Source organism: Zalophus californianus, chromosome 9 (assembly GCF_009762305.2).
Source record: "Zalophus californianus isolate mZalCal1 chromosome 9, mZalCal1.pri.v2, whole genome shotgun sequence".
Classification (NCBI taxonomy): Eukaryota; Metazoa; Chordata; class Mammalia; order Carnivora; family Otariidae; genus Zalophus; species Zalophus californianus.
The window spans coordinates 64,080,446-64,102,102 of record NC_045603.1 but is presented as its reverse complement, the minus strand read 5'-3'; the positions used below and the strand labels follow the sequence as shown (position 1 = coordinate 64,102,102).

The window sequence follows — 21,657 nt, the reverse complement described above, 5'->3', positions numbered from 1 at the left end:
GGAAGGAAGGGGAATAATCTGGAAGCAGAGGTGAGGGACAACATGAATACCTCCTCTTCTGCCCGAGGCCCAGTAGTAGAAGGGGTGTGGGAGAGGAGCAACCACAGATAAGACTGTAGAGTGAGCAGTGGCCTCAGAGAAACTGATTTCACTTGGAGCAGAAATTGAGGAGGAGTAGGAGAGGGGAGCTGTTGATGAAAGGGGATGTACTTAGCCATGTGGGAATGAGAGTTTAGGGATTTGGAATGACCCAGAGTCCTGGGATTCCTGTGGTAAGTGATATAAAGAAGGAATGATCATAATGAGATGAGTCTTGATGTCTCAGGCAAATTGTAGTGTAAGCAGGTGAGGAATAGAGGGTGAAGGGGTCCCTTCACTTCCTTGCTGGTGCTGGTGCAGAGGCTGGGGGAAAGGCAGAGGAGCTACAGCTCCACTACTTGCTCTGCACTCCTGGGGCTAGCATGGTCTACAGTAAGAGACTGTTCATGCAGCTAGTCAAAAATTAGAATTTCCTCTTCTTCTTCTTTTTTTTTTTTTTTAAGATGTTATTTATTTGACAGAGAGAGACACGGCAAGAGAGGGAACACAAGCAGGGGGAGGTGGGAGACGGAGAAGCAGGCTTCCCGCAGAGCAGGGAGCCCAATACGGGGCTCGATCCCAGGACCCTGGGACCACGACCTGAGCTGAAGGCAGACACTTAACGACTGAGCCACCCAGGCGCCCCTAGAATTTCCTCTTCTATTCCCTGTTGTTTACCTGCCCTGCCTCTATTTTTTCCCCTTTCTTATTGAAAACTTAGAGTACAACATCTAGATGTTTTCAGTACCCTATTCTTAAATATCCTAGGTAGTCTGGAAACTGGTAAATGATGCTGTTACTAGTTTGCTGGGGAAATGACAGCAAGATTACAGTAAGGAATTGGAGTCTCACCATCAGGGTTAGAAAGGGAAAGGAAGGAAGAGATTTCAGGGAGAGTTAGCTTTAGATTCCTTAAATCTGGCCTAGGAAACGGAGTTAGAAGAGGAAAGAGTTTGACCTGTGTCCTGGGAGGGGAGAGTAAAGTTCTGTCTTGAAGGAGGGAATCTGCCCAAGGATCTGTGTTTTTGTTTGTTTGTTTTGTTTTATTTATTTATTAGAGAGAGAGCACACAAGGGGGCTGGGTAGGAGGCGCAGAGAGAGAGGGAGAGAAAGAATCTTAAGCAGGCTCCATGCCCAGCAGAGAGCCCGTCTTGGGGCTTGATCTAACGAACCTGGGATCATGACCTGAGCTGAAATCAAGAGTGGAACACTTAACCAACTAAACCACCCAAGTGCCTGCAAGGATTTGTGTTTTGACAGGTTCCTGAAAGAGCTGTTGCTGGATGGGAGCCTCAACTATTGTTAGATTCATTCATTTCAGTGGATATTTATTAGTACTTACTATGTGCCCGGCACTGGGCTAGATGTTCAGGATATCATGTTGAGCATGTAGAAAGGTTCCCATTTACATGGGTTTACAATCTAGCAGGAAAGACAATTAAACCAGAAATTATAATTTAATGTGAAGGCTTTGTAGTGAGGGTTCTTTGGAAGTCTGTAGTGAAAGCCTCAGGTTAGTCTCAGATCGGGTAGGGAGGGGGGAAGAGTGCAGGTTCTGGAGTTAGTGACACGGGAGCAGAGACCTGAAAGATGAACTGCAGTTAGCTAGGCAAAGAGAATAGGGAGGAGAGTTACATGTCCAGCAGCCACAGCTCGACTCTCTGTGTCTCTCCAATTTCCAAACCTTTCTTCCCAGGAAATAGGGAACAGAATCATCTGTTCTGATCACCATATTCACCCCCAATATTCCTGTACACCAGGGGTTGGCAGACTACTGCTCATACATCGGTCAACTATGGCCTGCTACTTGTTTTTGAATGGCTGGCAAGTTAAGAATGGTTAGCAATTCAAACTGTAAGCTAAGAATAGTGGCAAAATTCAAACCCCGATATCTTAGTTCAAAGTCTGTGTTCATTCCACTGATCACATTGTATTACAATTAGTTGTTTATATTTCTATCCCTCAAGAAGAGTCTTGAACTTGAATGACAGGTTGTTTTTTCTTATATCCATCATTTCCAGCACAGGGTGAGTCCAAAATAAATGTTTATTCAGTGACTTTCATGTAAGTAATTTCATTTGCTCCCTTGCAGTAAATCCTATGAAAATAACACATACATCAAATTTTCAAATAATTGATATTAACTCGTACATACCATTTCTTTTTTTTCTCCCCCCAGCTTTTTTTTTTTTTAAGTTTGTTTATTTATTTATTTAAGTAATCTCCACACCCAGCATGGGACTCGAACTCCTGACCCCAAGATCAAGAGTCGCAATGCTTCTCTGACTGAGCCAGCCAGGTATTCCCCCGCACCGCCAACTTTTTTTCTAAGATTTTATTTTTTTAAAGTAATCTCTGCAATCAGTGTGGTGCTCAAACCCACAATCCCAAGATTAAGAGTCACATGCTCTACTGATTGAGTCAGCCATTTCTTTCATTTATTTTTTATTTATGTAGTTTTTTAAAGATTTTATTTAAGAGAGAGCAAAAGTGATCACAGAGGGAGAGGGAGAAGCAGACTTGCTGCTGAGTGGAGAGCCCGATGCAGGGTTTGATCCCAGGACCCTGAGACCACAACCTAACCAACTAAGCCACCAGGCGTGCCCCCCCCTTTAAAAGATTTTATTTATTTATTTGTCAGAGAGAGAGAGAGAGGGAGAGCACAAGCAGGGGGAGTGGCAGGCAGAGGGAGAAGCAGGCCCTCTGCTGAGCAAGGAGCCCAATGCAGGACTCAGTCCCAGGACCCTGGCATCATAACCTGAGCCGAAGGCTGACGCTTAACTTACTAAGCCACCCAGGCATCCCCATTTCTTCCATTTATAATAGCAATATTTAAAAAAATGTATTATATCATTGAAAAATTGATTTCATTAAATGTAACTAAAGATAATTAGAAATATTTTGTGCTATAACAAAAGGCCTTCAGGGACTACTGACTTACTGACATTTATGTACAGCTGTTTGTTCCTATAGTAAATAATCTCAGAATGCTAGATACTTCTAGTTTTTGTCAGCTTTTTGTAATATCTTTTTTTTTATTTTTTAAAGATTTTATTTATTTATTTATTTGAGAGAGAGAGAGAATGGGAGATAGAGAGCACGAGAGGGAAGAGGGTCAGAGGGAGAAGCAGACTCCCTGCTGAACAGGGAGCCCGATGTGGGACTCGATCCCGGGACTCCAGGATCATGACCTGAGCCAAAGGCAGTCGCTTAACCAACTGAGCCACCCAGGCGCCCCAGCTTTTTGTAATATCTATTCCTTTGTCAGCTGTCAGTTATAGTTGCTTCCCACCCACTTTAAGTTTGCTGCTTCTGTCTTTTATAGATTCAGAACCTAGAAATCTGATCTTAAAGATTTTTTTTTTTTTTTTAATTTAACAGAGATAGAGCACAAGTAGGCAGAGTGGCAGACAGAGGGAGAGGGAGAAGCAGGCTCTCCGCCGAGCAGAGAGCCTGATGCGGGGCTCGATCCCAGGACCCTGGGATCATGACCTGAGCCGAAGGCAGCCGCTTAACCGACTGAGCCACTCAGGCACCCCTTATTATTAGAACTGTATATAAAGTAGGAGCAGATAGTCTTGAGGAGGATAATACTTGTGAGTAAAGTGATAAGTGAGGTGTTTTTGTTCTTAAGGAATTGGTACCTGTTGGAGAGATCGAACATACTGGGAACAGTCATAATGTAAAAGTATCAACTTCAAACTCGTATACCTCACCGCCTACTTAACATCTCTACGTGGATGTCTAATATGCATCTCAAATTTAATGTTTCCCCCAGGCTTCTTCCCACAGCCATCCCCATATTAGGACATAAAGACTGTCCTTCCATTACTTGAGCCTAAAACCTGGGAATCATCCTTGATGCCTTCTGTCTCTGTAACATCTCACATCTGATCATGTTTGTTTGTTTGTTTTAAGATTTTATTTATTTATTTGACAGAGAGAGAGAGAGTTAGAGCAGGAACACAGAGGGAGAGGGAGAAGGAGGCTTCCCGCAGAGCGGGGAGCCTGATGCGGGCTCGATTCCAGGACCCTGGGATCATGACCTGAGCCGAAGGCAGTCGCTTAACGACTGAGCCACCCAGGCGCCCCACATCCGATTATGTTTTACCTTCAGAATACATACTGAATCTGATCACCGTTTCTGCTGCTACCACCAAGATTCAAACTGCCATTCTCTCTTTCCTGGATTATTATTACATTTAGTCTTTTGACTTATTCCCCTGCTTCTGCCCTTGTCTCTGTACATTCTGTTCTCAATAGACATCCAGAATGATCCTCTAAAAAGTCAAATTAGATTGTCACTCCTTTGCTCAAAATCTTCCAGTGGCTTTCCATCTCAGGTGAAAGACAAAGTTCTGACAGTGGCCTAAAAGACTGTAGAGTCTGTTCTCAGTTTACCTCTCTGGCCTAATTACCTATGATCCTTTCCTCTGTTCATGTCCCTTCAGTCGCAGGGACATCTTTGCTTTTTCTCTAAGATCCAGGTTGTTCCTTCTTTAAAACCTTTATACTTCCTGTTGTCTCTTCCTGAAATGCTTCTCCTATGTTGGCAGCATGGCTTTTCTTCTTTCTTTAGGTGTAAGGCTCAGATGTCACTGTATCAATGAGGCCCTGGCTCTCTTTATCTCCTTTACCCTGCTTTATTTTTCTCCATAGCGTTTATCAGCATGCGATAGGCTGTGTGCATATGCATGTGTAATTAATTAATTTTAACTTTAAATTTTTTTGAAGGTTTTTTTTTAAGATTTTATTTATTTATTTGACACAGAGAGACACAGTGAGAGAGGGAACACAAGCAGGGGGAGTGGGAGAGGGAGAAGCAGGCTTTCCACCAAGCAGGGAGCCCGATGCGGGGCTTGATCCCAGGACCCTGGGACCATGATCTGAGCCGAAGGCAGACGCTTAACGACTGAGCCACCCAGGCGCCCTGTTTTTGATTTTATTTGAGAGAGAGCAAGAGAGAGTGAGAGAGAGATCATGAGCATGGGGAGGGGCAGAGGGAGAGGGAGAAGCCGACTCCCTACTGAGCAGGGAGCCCGAAGTGAAGTGGGTCTCCATGCCAGGACCCTAGGATCACGACCTGAGCCAAAGGCAGACGCTCAACTGACTGAGCGACCCAGGTGCCCTTAATTTTAATTTTAAAAATTTGTTTCATTGCTGTCTCACCATAGGTGTAGAATAGAGACAGGTAAGCCAAAAATGACCAGCTGCCTGTTTTTGTAAATAAACTTGAATTAGAACACAGCCATGCTCCTACATTAGTATATTGTCTGTGGCTGCTTTCACACTCCCAACAGCAGAGTTGAGTATTGTGACAGAGACCATATGGCCTGTAAAGCCTACAATATTTGCTGCCTGGCCCTTTATTGAAAAATATTGTTTGCTGACCCTTGGGCTAGAACGATATCTGGCACATAGTAGGTGACTGAATGAACATAAAGTAAATGCTAAGTGGCAGGGTACAAACTATAAATTGCTAGTGAGGATATGGGTTAATATTTCAAAAGTTGTTTTTAGATTTTAATAATTAGGATAATTTGGGAATATGTCAACCGTAATAACTTATTCAAGCTGCAGTTCTTGAATTTATTGCAGGCATTACTACCTGATAACAGAGATAGGCCAACTTTTTGAAGACTACACCTAAATTGGAGATGATAGTTTTTCAAAGGCACAAGATCCTTTTAAATATCAGCTTTTATATGGTGTTACAGAAAGAACTCTAAATAATGAGTTGGTGGTAGTTGTTGGTTGCATGCTGTGAAAAGCATGAACCTAAATAAACGTATACAGTTCTCAATCACTTATGCTAAAGGATGGACGTATAGAATAGACAATAATACATTGTGTTTGAGTTTGAATATATTTTTGGATTGCAATGGATTAACCTCACTATTCCAGGTACTTCTTTATTATTATTTTTTTTAGAAAAAAATTTTTTTAAAGATTTATTTATTTATTTGAGAGAAAGAGTGAGAGAGAGAGAGAGAGCACATGAGAGGGGGGAGAGTCAGAGGGAGAAGCAGACTCCCTGCTGAGCAGGGAGCCTGATGCGGGACTCGATCCCGGGACTCCAGGATCATGACCTGAGCCGAAGGCAGTCGCTTAACCAACTGAGCCACCCAGGCGCCCTATTCCAGGTACTTCTGAGAGTGTATTTAAGTAGCACAGTAAAATTAAACTGCAAAACCCAGCTCAGAAGAATCTGGAAAATTGTATTGCTTCTGGCATCCTGTCTTTGTCCAAGTCGTATCTTTTTATTTTATTTATTTTTATTTTTTAATTTTTTTGAGAGAGAGCATGATGGGGGGGGCAGAGGGAGAGAGAACGAATCATAAGCAGGCTCCCCACCCAATGCAGAGCCAGACACGGGGCTTGACTTCACAACCCTGAGTTTATGACCTGAGCTGAAATTAAGAGTCGGATGCTTAACTGACTGAGCCACCCAGATGTCCCAGTATTCTAGTTTTAAAAGGCCTTTACTATTAATTGAGCTGAGTATAGAGAAGGAATGTTGGACTATTTACTGCATGCTTAGAAAACAAATATAATTTAAGCAAATGAAAAAGAATTATGGAAGCAGGGCTGGAAGAAACTTCAGTCAGTATATATTTGAATGCACCATAGCCACTTTATTAGACTGGGTTACAGAGGTATTGAATAAGACAGAGTTGTTGCCCTCATGAGACTTAATGTCTAATCCTCCTCCCCAGTCTCCACCTCACCTCATTTTATGTTGTGTATTGGAATCTAAAGCTTGAGAGAGCAAGTACTTTCCCCAGGATTGTGTAGATTGTTACTGGTAGAATGGAACTAGAATGCAAGTTTCTCATATGGGCGGTAAAGGCAAAATATTGATTCATTTATGCACAGTTTTGTATTTATCCCTGTACTAAGTACTGGAAGATAGGGTGGTAAGTAGAAGGGCACATTTTTTTGATGTAGAGCTTCAAAGGAATTTTTTTTGGGGGAGAATCCAGAATGTTTTCTACTATGTTGCAGTGTACTATTTACAGTCTTTAATCTCATAGGAAGGTTAAGGGCTCTCATATATGATTCTTCAGTGTGACTGAGTTCAGTAAGTTTAGTGTTTTTCTGACACCTAAAGTCCGTTTTATTGAAGTACTGGGACTTTTGCATGAGGAAGGAAGAATGAAGTAGTTATGGATTCTCTGTGGGAAGGGACCTTTATTTATTTCAAAATTTGTATAGAGTCTAAACTTTTGCCCTATGAGTAAGAAAGAACCTTTTTTCTTTTCAATGGCTGTGCTATCAGAGGTCTCAGTGGTCATAGAATCACATCTAAAGCAGAGCACATATTTATTCTTTAAAATTTCTTCTCAAACTGATTGAGATTATATTTGATTTTTTTTTTCTCAGTGCTTGTTTGCTAAAAAAAATCAAACATTTGACAGTCTAGGGAAGATGAAAAAGGTTAATTAAACTGTGGCTAAATAATTTAGGATGTTTTAGTTATTTGGTGGCATAGACGATTCAGGCTTTTTTCCTTAAAATGTCTAATTGGGAATGCTTTTACAATGGAGAATTTTCAAAGTAAGTTATCTTCACCTCAGGCCTCCTTGCTGTTCCTGTTCCAGAGTATCTTCTTCCATTCTGCTGGGACCAATTAGTTCTTGGCTCAGTTGTTTTAGTTTCTCTTTGGAAGGTGAACTTAACCATGTTTATAATCTGTGAACATTAAATTCTCTGCCGGTGATCTAAAACACATTGAATTGGGTATCTTCAAATGCAGATAATTTATTTTCTCTGAATTTGGATCATAGCATTTAAAAATGAAAAGACCTGGGGTGCCTGGGTGGTTCAGTTGGTTGAGTGTCTGACTCTAAATTTTGGATCAGGTCATGATCTCAGAGTCATGACCTCAGGGTCATTAGATGGGGCTTCGTGCTCAGCACAGAGTCTGCTTGAGATTCCTTCTTCTTCCTCTGCCCCTCCCCATGCTTGTGCTCCATAAACAAACAAACAAACTCTTAAAAAAAATGCCTCTTTAAAAAAAATGAAAAGACCTTAGAAACAGTGGTTATTATATATTAGTGATGATTATTCTAGTTCTGTTGCAGGTATAACCACATTTTGAGACACTACAAATTAGTGTTATGTTGTAGAGGAGGTAGTATGACTACCAGTCTCAAATTAATCATTCCAAAAATATTTATAAAATAACTGAAATAATATGCTAATAAGAAGCATGGACTGTGGTATAAATATAGGTGATTTCAAATAACACTTAAAGCTAGAATGGCATACAATTTGAAACATATTGTCACATTTTAATTGTGTATGTGTTAAATCAATCATAAAATATCTTTTACCATGATCAAATCAAATATTTCAGTGTGTTCTGGAGAGAAGGAGGAGGAGCTGGATGAGTGGAAATGTTGTTTGATGTCATTTGGTTAGTATATATGGTATATATATAGCAAGGCAGGCTAAGTTTGACCTTCCAGCATTTCAGGCTGGGGTCTCCAGGCATGCTGTTGCAGTTATCTATTGCCAAGGAACAAAACTACATCAGACTTGGCACAGAACTCTCAAGGTTCTGGGTGTTGACTAGGCTTATCTAAGTGATTCTTGCACAAGTTCTTTCACATGCTTGTAGTCTGATGGGTCTTGTGATCTCTCCTTCTAGACTCACAGGTCTGGCACTTGAGCAAGGAAGTCCAAATAACTAGGATCTGGAATAACTCCTTGAACGTCACTATCTCTGTTTCTGTGTAGTCCCCGCAAAAGGGCTTCATAGTAGCCAGAGTTCTTACATTGGAGGCTTAGGGCTCCAAAAGCACTTGTTCTGAATAAGAGAGCCAGAAGGGAGGTGTATTGTCTTTTATGACCTAAATTCAGAATCAGTGTCATTTCTATTGCATTTTATTCATTAGAAGTGAGTCAGTAAGGCCAACCCATATTCAAAGGGAAGGGAATTAGACTCCACCTCTTTCTGGGAAGAGTGTCAAGAATATGCAGACATATTTCAAAGCCACTTTGGTTGTTCTTCCTGCCACAGATTATTCACATTACTCCGAAGTGCAAAACACACTTACCCCTTCTCAGAGGGGTCATTTTTTTTTTTTTTTTAATATGGAACACTTCACGAATTTGAGAATTTGTGTGTCATCCTTGTGCGGGGGCCATGCTAATCTTTCTCTGTATTGTTCCAATTTTAGTATATGTGCTGCCAGAGCAAGCACAGAGGGGTCTTACCTGAAACATCATCAGGCTCAGGCTTGAGGTCTAGGATCTTGTCATCTAAATCAGATCCAGGTGCAGGTTAGGCTATTTGGATATTGTTCCTTGCGTATAGCTCCCGGGGTACCGTTACTTTCACTTTGAAGACCTGTAAGCTAAAGAGATATGTTATCTCTCCCTAGCCCACCCAGTATGCAACAGTGGACAGGCGTAAGATAACCACTATGGACATTGCTGTTAAAAAATAAAAATGTAAGGAACAGAATAGTTGTTGGTCCACAGCAAATCTGAAATCCAGCCAGGCCCATATCATCACTTCTGTGATTAGGGCTCGGCTATATTGCCTAGGAACCATCCTTCATAGCTCTTGGTTTTGCCCTCTGGATTAGCCTTCCTATTCCATAAAATGTATCCTTTGTTTGCAGCTGAGTAATTTCCTAAACCATAGGGTTTGAGCATGAAGGGGGTGTTTGTCCCAAAAACCTCTTTTCATTTTGTACTGTCTTGTTTAGTCCAGAATGACAGTGTTTCTCAACATAGAATTCTCTGAATCTTTTTGAGGGGTTTACTCTGTTAGACAAAAGCCACACTTACACAGTGATATAAGCCTTTCTCTACCTTAGGCTCTGTAGAAGAGGAAAAAGTTTTCCTTGACCTCTTAAGATCCCTGGCTGTGTCTGAAAATTAAATTGACAAAGATTAAAAGGATACACATTTATTTAATGTAAGTTTTATGTGACACAGGAGCCTTTATTAGTAAATGAAGACCTGTTTATTTTTTGAGTTTTTATTTTACATTCCAGTTAGTTAACATACAGTGTAATATTAGTTTCAGGTGTACAATATAGTGATTCAGCAATTACATACATCACCCATTGCTCGTCACAAGTGCATTCCTTCATCCCCATCACCTATTTCCCCCATCTCCCCACCCGCCTCCCCTCTGGTAACCATCAGTTTGTTTTCTGTACTTAGGAGTCTGATTCTTGGTTTGCCTCTGTTTTTTTCTCCTATGCTCATTTGTTTTGTTTCTTTTTTTTTTTTAAAGATTTTATTCATCCATTTGACAGAGAGAGAGAGAACACAAGTAGGCAGAGAGGCAGGCAGAGGGAGAGGGAGAAGCAGACTCTCCATGGAGCAGGGAGCCCGACGTGGGGCTCGATCTTAGGACCCTGGGATCATGACCCGAGCTGAAGGCAGCCGCTTACCCGACTGAGCCACCCAGGTGCCCCTTGTTTCTTAAATTCCACATATGAGTGAAGTCATATGGTATTTGTCTTTCTCTGAGTGACTTATTTTACTTAGCTTAATGCTCTCTAACTCCAACCACATCATTGCAAATGGCAAGATTTCATTCCTTTTTATGGCTGAGAAATATTCCAGTGTGTGTGTGTGTGTGTGTGTGTGTGTGTGTGTGTGTGTGTGTGTGTGCGCGTACTACAACTTCTTTATCCATTCATCTATTGATAGACACTTGGGCTGTTTCCATAGTTTGGCTATTGTAGATAATGCTGCTATAAACATTGTGGTGCATATATCCCTTTGAATTAGTATTTTTGTATTCTTTTTTTTCTCTGAAATTTTATTTGTTTTTATTTTTTTGCTTGCTTCCTAGGGCTTTATTTTTTTATATAAATTCAGTTAATTAACATATAATGTATTATTGGTTTCAGAGGTAGAGTTCAGTGATTCATCAGTCCCATATAACACCCAGCGCTCATCATGTGCCCTGCGTAACGCCCGTCCCCCAGTTGCCCCATCCCCCCAGCCCCTCCGCTCCAGCAGCCCGCAGTTCGTTTCCTATGATTAAGAGTCTTTTACGTTTTGTCTCCCTCTCTGGTTTCGTCTTGTTTTATTTTTCCCTGTCTTCCCCTATGATCCTCTGTTTAGTTTCTTAAATTCCACATATGAGTGAGATCATATGATAATTGTCTTTTTCTGATTGACTTACTTCGATAGTTCCAGCCACGATATTTTTGTATTCTTTGGGTAAATACTTAGTGGGGCAATTGCTAGATTGTAGGGTAGTTCTATTTTTGACTTGAAGAAATGTTTAAACCTGAGTATTTTTATGCTAGGTTTAATGAAGAGTAGGCAGTTGTGGAGAAATGTGGTAAGACAGAGTATGAGTAAAGTATAGTAAACTGGGGGAAATTTAGCAAGGCCTGTTTGTTAGGATTCTTCTCTATGTCCCTTTGCTTTGGAGATAAGATTGCTCCCTTCTTCCAGGTACAGGGAGGGCACCTCTCATATGAGAGTTTTATGACCTGTTTCAGGGGAGAAGAGCAGGGGAAAGGTCACAGTGACCTTCCTGCTTCTGCCATTTTCTCAAGCTCCTTCAGCTTTTATAAAATACTCAAATGTACCTTATTTTGGGGTAGCGTGTTCTGAACCCTTTCAGCTCCATTTAAGGTTTTTGTGGGACAATACCTTTAAGATTCTTAGAAGGCTTTTTGTTTGAAAGGAATTATGAGGCACCACCTTAAATTAAATCTCTCTTTTTTAAAAAAGATTTTACTTATTTAACAGAGAGAGACACAACAAGAGAAGGAACACAAGCAAGGAGGGTGAGAGAGGGAGAAGCAGGCTTCCCCCAGAGCAGGGAACCTGATGTGGGGCTGGATCCCAGGACTCTGGGATCCGAAGGCAGATGCTTAACGACTGAGCCACCCAGGCCCCCAAATTAAATCTCTTTGGAGTCTACACTAGGGTTGGTCAACTATTGCCAGTGAGCTAAGATTTGTTTTTACATTTTTAAAGGGTTGTAAAAAAAAGAATGTTTAACAGAGACTGTGTATGGCCCTCAAAGTCCACAAGACTTAATCTTTCCCTTTATAGAAAAAGTTTGCCAATCCTTGGTCTAAACAAATGTTTAATCTTTAGGCCATGAGTCCCTGACACTGCCTTGGATTTGATCTTTCTCTAGAGGGTATTTCTTAATTTTTTAAAAAAGATTTTATTTATTTATTTGTCAGAGAGAGAGAGAGAGAGCAAGAGAGCACAAGCAGGGAGAGCAGCAGGCAGAGGGAGAAGGAGCCCAATCAGATGTGGGCCTCGATCCCAGGATCATAACCTGAGCCGAAGGCAGATGCTTAACGACTGAGCCACCCAGGCACCTCTGGGCATTTCTTAATTTTTTAAAAAATGTTTTCTTTGATTATTTCTATTTTTTTCTTAAAGATTTTGTTTATTTATTTGACACAGAGAGAGAGAGACAGCGAGAGAGGGAACACAAGCAGGGGGAATGGGAGAGGGAGAGGCAGGTTTCCTGCTGAGCAGGGAGCCCGACTTGGGGCTGGATCCCAGGACCCTGGGATCATGACCCGAGCCGAAGGCAGATGGGGCATTTCTTAATTTGAGAAATGTTTGCTCTATGGGAGTAAGAAACAGTTTTATTTTTGGACCTAGCAAGTCCTGACTCCTTTATATTTCTTCTATAATTTTTAAAAATTATATAATTCCTTCTTTTTCTCATCTCTCTCTACCTGTACTTTATGATAGTTAGCTGAAAAAAAATGACACTTGATATTCTGCCTGGAAATTTCTTTACCCATATTAATCAGTTCATTGGTTATATTTTCTTTTTTTTTTTTAAAGATTTTATTTATTTGACAGAGAGAGACACAGCGAGAGAGGGAACACAAGCAGAGGGAGTGGGAGAGGGAGAAGCAGGCTTCCTGCCGAGCAGGGAGCCCGATGCAGGGCTCGATTCCCGGACCCTGGGATCATGACCTGAGCCGAAGGCAGACGCTTAACGACTGAGCCACCCAGGCACCCCCATTGGTTATATTTTCTATTTTCTCTCTCTTTTTTTTTTAAGATTTTATTTATTTGAGAGAGAGAGAATGAGAGAGAGCACGAGAGGGAAGAGGGTCAGAGGGAGAAGCAGACTCCCCGCCGAGCAGGGAGCCCGATGTGGGACTCGATCCCAGGACTCCAGAATCATGACCCGAGCCGAAGGCAGTCGCCCAACCAACTGAGCCACCCAGGCACCCTATATTTCTATTTTCAACATTGTTTCAGATGACAGCTTTGCTAAACTTTCCACTTATCTAATAGGATTTTCCTTTCCTTCAGTGTTCAGTAACACTTTTCTTTCTTTTAAGCCAAGGATCACCAACTTTATTCTGTCAAGGGCCAGACAATACATATTTTAGCCTTTGGGGGCCATGTCGTCACTGGCACACCTACTTAACTTGCTGTTGTAGTGAGAAGGCACTTGCAGACGATATGTAAATGAATGGGTGTGGCTGTGTTTCAGTAAAACCTTATTTACCAAAACAGGTAACAGGTTGAATTTTGTTGGTGGGTTGTAGTTTGCTGACCCCTGTTTTAAGTCTTTATCGACAGCTTCCTTGAGGCTTTTCCTAACAGTGACAGTTAAGACCCTTTCAGGCTCTCACTAACACTGAGCCACTTCTGACTTTCTCCTGCTATCTAATCCTGAAGCCAAACATTTATATTTTTGGAAGCAACCCTATAACCAAAATCTGCTTTGGTTTTCTACTGCTGTGCAATATACCATTGCAAATCTAGTGGTATAAAACAACAATCCTTTTTTTTTTTTTTTTTTAAATCTTTTATGATTCTGATGTTTGAACTTGGCTAGGCAGTTTCCTCTTGGGGTTTTTCATGAGGATGCAAACAGGTGATAGCTGGGGCTGAAATCATTTAAAAGGCTTCCTCTCTCACACAGTGGGAGGCAGATGGTACCTGGGCCTGAAGTCATCTTCAAGGATTCCTCATTCACATATCAGGTGACTGGGCTAGGAAGACTTAACCAGCTGGCACTTCTTGGACATCTCTATAACCCTGTGACATCTCATCCCGTACTCTGTCCAGTATGAGGGCTTTAGGGGAGCTGGATAGCTTAGATGTGATTCCGGAGTCCAAAGTTGCCTGTCCTCAGGGAGTGCCAGGCAGAAGTTTTATCACCTTTTATGACCTAACTTGTGAGGTTACTCAGTATCACTTCTGCTTCATTCTCTTCATGGGGAGGAGAATTAGAGTCTACGTTTGGGAGTAGGATTGAAGAATGTATGAACATGTTTGGTTTTTTTTTTAAGCTTTTTTTTAAAATATTGGGTATTTTATTTCTTCCTTTTAAGTATTTTTATTTATTTATTTATTTGAGAGAGCGGGAATGAGAAAGAGAGAGAGCACATGACATGATAGGGGGAAGGGTCAGAGGGAGAAGCAGACTCCCCACTGAGCAGGGAGCCCGATGTGGGACTCGATCCCCTGGGTGGCTCATTCGGTTAAGCGACTGCCTTTAGCTCAGTCATGATCCTGTATGAACATGTTTTAAAACACAAAATGTTCCACACATACACCTATCAAAATTTTGGAAGCTAGAATATAGAAGGTTATACTTTGTTAGAGCAGCCTTTCTTTTCCCCATTTACTGGGGTAGAGTTAGGAGATCCCCTCCCTTCATTTAATGTTCAAGAATGGATGTGTGCGGGAGGCCTGGGTGGCTCAGTTGGTTAAGCCTCTGACTTCGGCTCAGGTCATGATCCCAGGGTCCTGGGATCGATCGAGTCCCGCATCCAGCTCCCTGCTCAGCGGAGAGCCTGCTTCTCCCTCTGCCTGCCGCCCCCCGCTTGTGCTCTCTCTCTCTGACAAATAAATAAATAAAATCTTAAAAAAAAAAAAATGGAGGTGTGGAAGAGCTGTGGAAGGAGACTTCACAGCAACAAACACCTCTTTTCTTTAGAGAAAGAAACAAACTCTTTTGTTCTAGAGATAGGTCCTGGAAGCTTTGGACTTGGCATTCTTTTTCCTTTTGTATGAGAGTAGGCATAATGGTGCTTCCATCCCACAAGAGAAAACAAAAGAAACAAAGAAAAGAAAAACTATCAAACTGTAGAAAATTCTACCCTTTATAGATTTGTTTGAATCTCCAGGTAACATTTTTGTAAGGGTTAAAGAGTAGGTGTGCCTGTTTGTCATTTCCAATTTCATTTGAATTAGTTCAGCTAGCTTTCTTAATGCTGACAGGGATACTTCTAAGGGAAAATTTGAAAAGTGGGTAGGTGATAGAAATGATTTTAAATTTGAGGACTCCAGAGCAAATTGGAAAGCAGGTTATAAGGAGCTTCGAATAGCATTAAGGAATGGTCTCCAGAACTGCTCTACTGCCTGACCCCATCTGAAAAGATTTTGCTCACCTTTATGTATAATGATCTGGCTCTGGAGGTAAAATATTCAAAAAAGTTGGGGTATTTTACGGTATGTGTTTATAGAGGCTATTGTGTTATTTTTTCCCTCTTTTCTCACTAGATGAAAGGAGGGTGGCAGTGAATATGTTTTGCTGTATTTATTTATGGTCAGACAGCCAATGTGAATATTACATTTTTGTGTTCTTTTCATTTTGTTTTCTTTTTCTTCCTCTTTCTCTCTGGATTTGTACATCATGGGAGATTCACCCAAATTCTCTGATGATCTGAAAGAAGATAGCTTAGTGAATAGGAAGTTGTTACAGAATTAGCTGCTTGCCATACTCTTCCCACTTCCGGAGAACAAATGCCTGTATTTAATCATTTACCTGTTTTATCTTTCTTGGTTTCCAGATTTATATACGTTGTCGAAGTGAGGGTACGGAGAAAAAGCTTTTATTTTAAATGATTCAGTTATTTTTTTACTTGGAACTTGAAAGATACTTTTACAAAGCTTTAATAGACTCCTCTAAGCACATGCCAGTCGGTGGTGGTATAAGAACCTTCGGAAGAGTCAGGAAAGAAAATTTTGGAATAAATTACATTCCCAAGAAGGAGGAGAGTACATACCTATCTTGAACTCCTGAAAATGTAAAGACTTCTCACTATAGTCCTTTAACTTCAGTTGCAACTTGGAAGAGGGAACATCTCCTTTTGGGATTAGCCTTTTATAACTCACTTGTTTTGTCTGCATATCCCCTTTTCTTCCTAGTTGGCATATATTACCAAATCAAAGGTATCTGGGAGTAGAGGTGAGGAGAAGAAAGAGTTAACTTTTCATGCTTTTAAGTCCACTAATATTACTTAACTAATTTCAACTAGATGGAAACTTATCTTTTAAAGTATTTAATGTATGATACGCTGCATGCATTATGCATTAATTTTGAGAATTATAGTAGCATGGATTTATGAATGACATGGACAGCAAATTATTTCCAACCTAAATTGCCCTGTTCATTTTTGGACAAATAATTACTTGCTAGAGCAATATTTTTCTGGCATATTATAAGCCAAGAAAGTAGTTTGGAAGGATCTGAATGAATGCTGAGTATAAAGATTTTTGGTACAAGTTGATTTTACTCTTTCTTTCCTCAGAGTGTGAGGGGATTAGTTTGATCCTGCGTGAGGAAAAAAGCTGCTTTGTGAAATCCGTAATTCCAGAGAGACTGGTACTATTAGAGATATTTTTAATTTGGGTCTTAGAAACCCAGAAGATCTGAGCTTTAATACACCTTTTCCTAATGTATTAATGAGTCCAAAACATGTTGTTGATTTAATGTTTAGTTTGGGTATTGATTTCTGGTTTTGTCTTTTTAAGCTGCATGTGTATATTTGAATCAAGTTAGTTTTTATTTAATCATTCTGTCCTTTAATGCTACACACACCGATAGAAGACAACTATTATTTTGAAAACAATAGATGTAGTTAATATTCTTATGATTGTACAGATGTTGGCTGGCAAAAAATCTTTTGGATTAGAAAAAGCATTGTCAGATGTAGATTTTTAGTTCAGTGTGAAAATGTACCATCTACTTTACTGTGACTGTAATTAACAGAAGTAGTTCAGACAAAAGATTCTAAGTATTTCTGAAATGTTGAAGCTTCTGTTTTTTAGACAGTGCTGTATTTACACTATGCATCAGGGGGAAAAGTTGAGAATGTCATTCAAATAATTTTTTTGTCAGTTATAAGGTCTTTCAAGAATGACCAATAACAATGACTGGTTCTTAGAGTCTTAAAATTTCAGAACTGAGAAGTGACAAGGCATGTTTTGTCTGGCTTTCCTTAAATATATATATATATGTGAGTGAAAAGGATATTTCCCTTCCTCGAGCTTTTGCATTAAAATGTTCATTTTCCATGGTATCTACTACATATTGTATGAAATTCATTATTAAAGGATTAAAAATTAGGCAAATAATGATTTTCACACAAATATAAAATGTACACGTGTAAAAGATGTTATTTAACTCGTTAATTAATTGGAGAACCTGTAAGATGCTAAAAGTGGTTCAAAGAAGAATTCAAGTACCACACATCTATAGGATCAAGAATGCTGAAATGAATTTACAAATTGATGCAAAACTGGCTTTATTTTACAGGGACATGAGGGAAATCATTCCTCCCTCCACTAGACAGAATTTATTTGCATGTGTATGGACAAGAATCCTTGGCATTGCTATCAGTTATCTATAAGTTACAGTTATATAATAGCTCAAAGATCATGGAGGATGCAAATCTGATAGAATCAGTTATCTAGGAAAGGAACACATTACACAATGCCTAGTTTTCCATTGAAGATACCTAGTGATCTTTTTGATCATTTCAGTCCTTTGCAGTTTGTCATAAAAGAACAAAAAAATGGGTCTGTATTCTAGTTTTTGACAACAATTCTATGTCTGTTTGTATTAGGGCCTTACTGTTATTCCTTGTAAATAAAGTCACTTTTCAAAATGAAAGAAAATTAAGTTATTCTTAGGTTGTCATTTTCTGATATTTTGATCAACATTAGAGTACTTCCTTAGATTAGTGTTGAATTTTGGACTTTTTAAAATTGAGGTATAATTGACATGTAACATTATATTAGTTTCAAGTGTACAGCATGATTTGATATTGATATATATTTATATTGTGTATAAATATATACAAATTGTGCATAAATATATATACACACTGCAAAATGATCAGCACAATAAGTCTAGTTACCCACTATCACCATACAAAGTAAAAAAAATTTCTTTTCCTGTGATGATAACTTTTAAGATTTATTCTCTTAGCAAGTTTCAAATATTTGCTACAATATTTTGACTATAGTGAAATTTGAACTATTTACAGATATTTAAATTGTAGCTTCAAGTGGTTAGGTAGCAAGTCCTATGACTACCCAGTGCCTAATATTTTGTAAATATTCAATAAATAAAGAACATTAGTAATAATTTGAAGGGAGGTAGAACTCACCTGCCCTATTATAGTTTATTTATTTTATTTTTTATTTTTTAATTTATTTTTAAAAGGATTTTATTTATTTATTTGAGTGAGAGAGAAAGAGAGATCATGAGCAGGGGGGAAGGGTAGAGGGAGAAACAGACTCCGCACTGAGCTGGGAGCCCAATGTGGGACCTGATTCCAGGACACTGGAATCATGACCTGAGCCAAAGGCAGACGCTTAAACGACTGAGCCACCCAGGCACCCCTAGTTTTTAGTTTTTAAAAAAGATTTTATTTATTTATTTATTTGAGAGAGAGAGTGTACACGTGCCTGAGGGGCGTGGGGAGGAGAAGCAGGGCAGGGCTCCATCCCAGGATCCTGAGATCATGACTTGAGCCAAAGGCAGACGCTTAACTGATTGAGCCACCCAGGCACCCTTTTATTATAGTTCTTAAAAGTACATATTAATTTATTGCAACTCTAGCAACTTCCCATTCTAAATACTTTTTACTTGGGTAGTTGACCCCACAGAGGGGAGAGCATGGAGTTGGCATTATCCACTCCAAATTCATGCTAATTTAACTGGACCTTTTCAGCCTCATGACTTTTTATTCCCTTGCACATTCCTGATTTTGAAGCAGCAGTGTGGTATAGTAGAAAGAAATAGCATTTGTAGTCTTATAGGCCTGGGTTTGAATCGCTACCATACCACTTACCAGCTGTTAGATCTTGGGAAACTCTCACAATCTCAAATTCTTCAATTAAATGAATAATAAATACTAAACAGGATTATATGGAATTTACGTATAAAGGATGTAACAGTGCCTGGCACTGGTAGGCAATAAATGTTAGTTTTCTTATCTATTCCTGTCAAGCCCTTCTGCTTTCTCTTCTGTTTCCATTACTAAAATCACTGGAGTCATTTGGTGTGACCTTCCTCATCCTTCTATCTCTGTATTTCTGTCTTTTGTTTCAGAAGTTTGTTTAGCTCACAAGGATGTTGTGAGGATTAAAGAAGATAATGTGTATGAAATTGTTTAGTGCATTTTCTAGAACATATTAGATTAACTGAATCTGAATATAAGGTTAATTTTACTTCTGATATTTTTTACTTCTACAAGTATTACCCTTCTCCCTAGTATGTGTGATTGTCTCTTCTTTCAAAAAGTATTCCCTATTTTTGGGGGGGAACCTCTTTTGCCTGGCCTTGCTAGAACTCTGGCTAATACCCTATTTCTTCCATTCTTTTATTGTCATACTTTTCAGCTATTTCTTTTATTGTCACACTTTTCAGCTGAATAGATAAGGGGTTTGGCCTCCACTTTTCCACCACCTGCTCTCACATTAAACCCCTGCATTCTGATATCCCATAATTTTCTCCTGCATCTGAAACAGCACCCTCCCACTCAGGCTCCCACAAGGCTTAAATGTAGTAGGCATTCAATGAATATTAGTTGAATAATGAATGAAATGAGAAGCTTTAGAGTGCTAACACTGAGAGCTCTCTAATACTTTCAATAATGGGTTTTAAGGAAATCTTAGTAAGTAATTCAATTTGAATTCAATTTAACTGGTTGTCCATGTATAATGTGCATTTTATTGTTTTTCTGAGACCCCATGGTTTGTATCAGATTCAGAAAAAAATTTTAAATACTACGTTTTAGAGAAAACTTAACTCTGTCAAAAGTTCATAAAAAAACAATAAAATCAGCAATTCATTGAAGTAGTAATTAGTAAAAATTTACTGTGCACACACCGAAAAGACAGTTTGCAAATTGGGAGCACTCAAACCAAAACATGGAATTGAGGCTCAGAAATGTATTGTTATAAAGCAGCTTATATAGTATGAAGGCAATGAGTGTTCTTTATAGTGATTGGTTACAATATTAGAATTTTCTCAAATGAAAGGGAGTTGGTTAGTGGTTATCTCATATCAATTTTGGGGAACTATTTAAGTTTTGCTTTTGATTTACGGAGGCATAACCAAGAAATGACCCAGGTCAAATTAATCTTGCTTGTCTTGCAAAATAAGCTAAATTAAGCTTTGCTTATATGACTAACTGGTTTTGTCTGCTCAGGGAATTGTCAAGTCTGGTCTCCATGTGTGTTTGATTTTAATAATTCCCTCCCTTTTGGTTATTCTCTCAGCAGGCTAAGAGCATGACCAACCAGTAGTGTTAGTCTCAGTTACCATTGTTGATGTAGTCAGGCCAAAGAGTCACATATTCACTGTTTCCATTAAATGAGTCGTCAAGCTGGAGGGCCACGTAGTCGCCATTTTCATCATTTATAGTTACTGCTGATTTCATCCAGTTGCTTGATCCTTATGGATACTATTTGGTGTACAAGTGGCTGCTTGTACACTTGGAGAGCATGCAACACATGAGGGAAGGCTTAATGTAATGACTATACAGAGAAAAATAGCCAAGGATTGAAAAATTCCCAGGAGCCAGGGTTTAACAGTAGAACAGGTCTGTGGAAGAGGTGTCACTTATTTGATGAAAATTTTTTATCAGGTGTTTAAGATCCTTTACATTTTGGATAACAATTCCTGATTTGTCAACATAGAAACAATATTTCTTACCAGTTCTAGCACGTGCACCTCCTTGTTGAGCAGTGAGGGCATCAAGGGCTATCCTGTTTTGGAGAACCACTGGAGATAAACCATTTATTTCAGATTGTACTGCCTAAAGCAGTTAGGGTATTGTTAAAGCTTTTTAAAAAATAGTTGGATAAATACTAAAAAGTGATTTTTCTATTTATTAACTCTCAATTGAGGAAAAAATATTCTGACAAACATGAAAACCAGAGCTTTTTTGAAAATTAGGATTCAAAAGTACATGGGAAGCTCACTTATGAGGAGTTACTTTATATATATCAACGATCCTAAGTTTATATAATCTGGCTAGCTTTCAAGGAGTCATACTTAGTCATTTGGGGTATAAAATATGCTATACCACATCATCCAAACCATTTGGGTGAGAAACCTTTGTATATTGTGTTATTACCACAGAGGGTGAATTACTCAGTATTATTAAGAGAGAGAATTAGGGTGGCCCCCGTGACCCACCAGGCACAATGTGGACATCATGGTTATTCTTTGTCAGGCATCAGTGTACTGTGCTGATGAATAGCTGTGAATAGCTGTGGCTTAAATTTAGATAGGAACAAAAAATATTCCTATGGATTTGTCTTAGCAGTCCATGTATCATGTTTTTGTTGATA

General features: G+C 39.4%; 1 protein-coding gene and 1 non-coding gene across 6 annotated transcripts in view; one reads left to right on the top strand and one right to left on the bottom strand.

Annotated features, from left to right (window-relative positions):
* Nucleotides 1-21,657, top strand: part of SPATS2 (spermatogenesis associated serine rich 2) — a 150,835-nt gene that overhangs the window by 27,200 nt on the left and 101,978 nt on the right. The gene's annotated exons all lie outside the window — the stretch shown is intronic.
* On the bottom strand, nt 9,181-9,287 carry LOC113923222. The gene has a single exon (XR_003520227.1). It is a non-coding gene; the product is annotated as a U6 spliceosomal RNA (small nuclear RNA).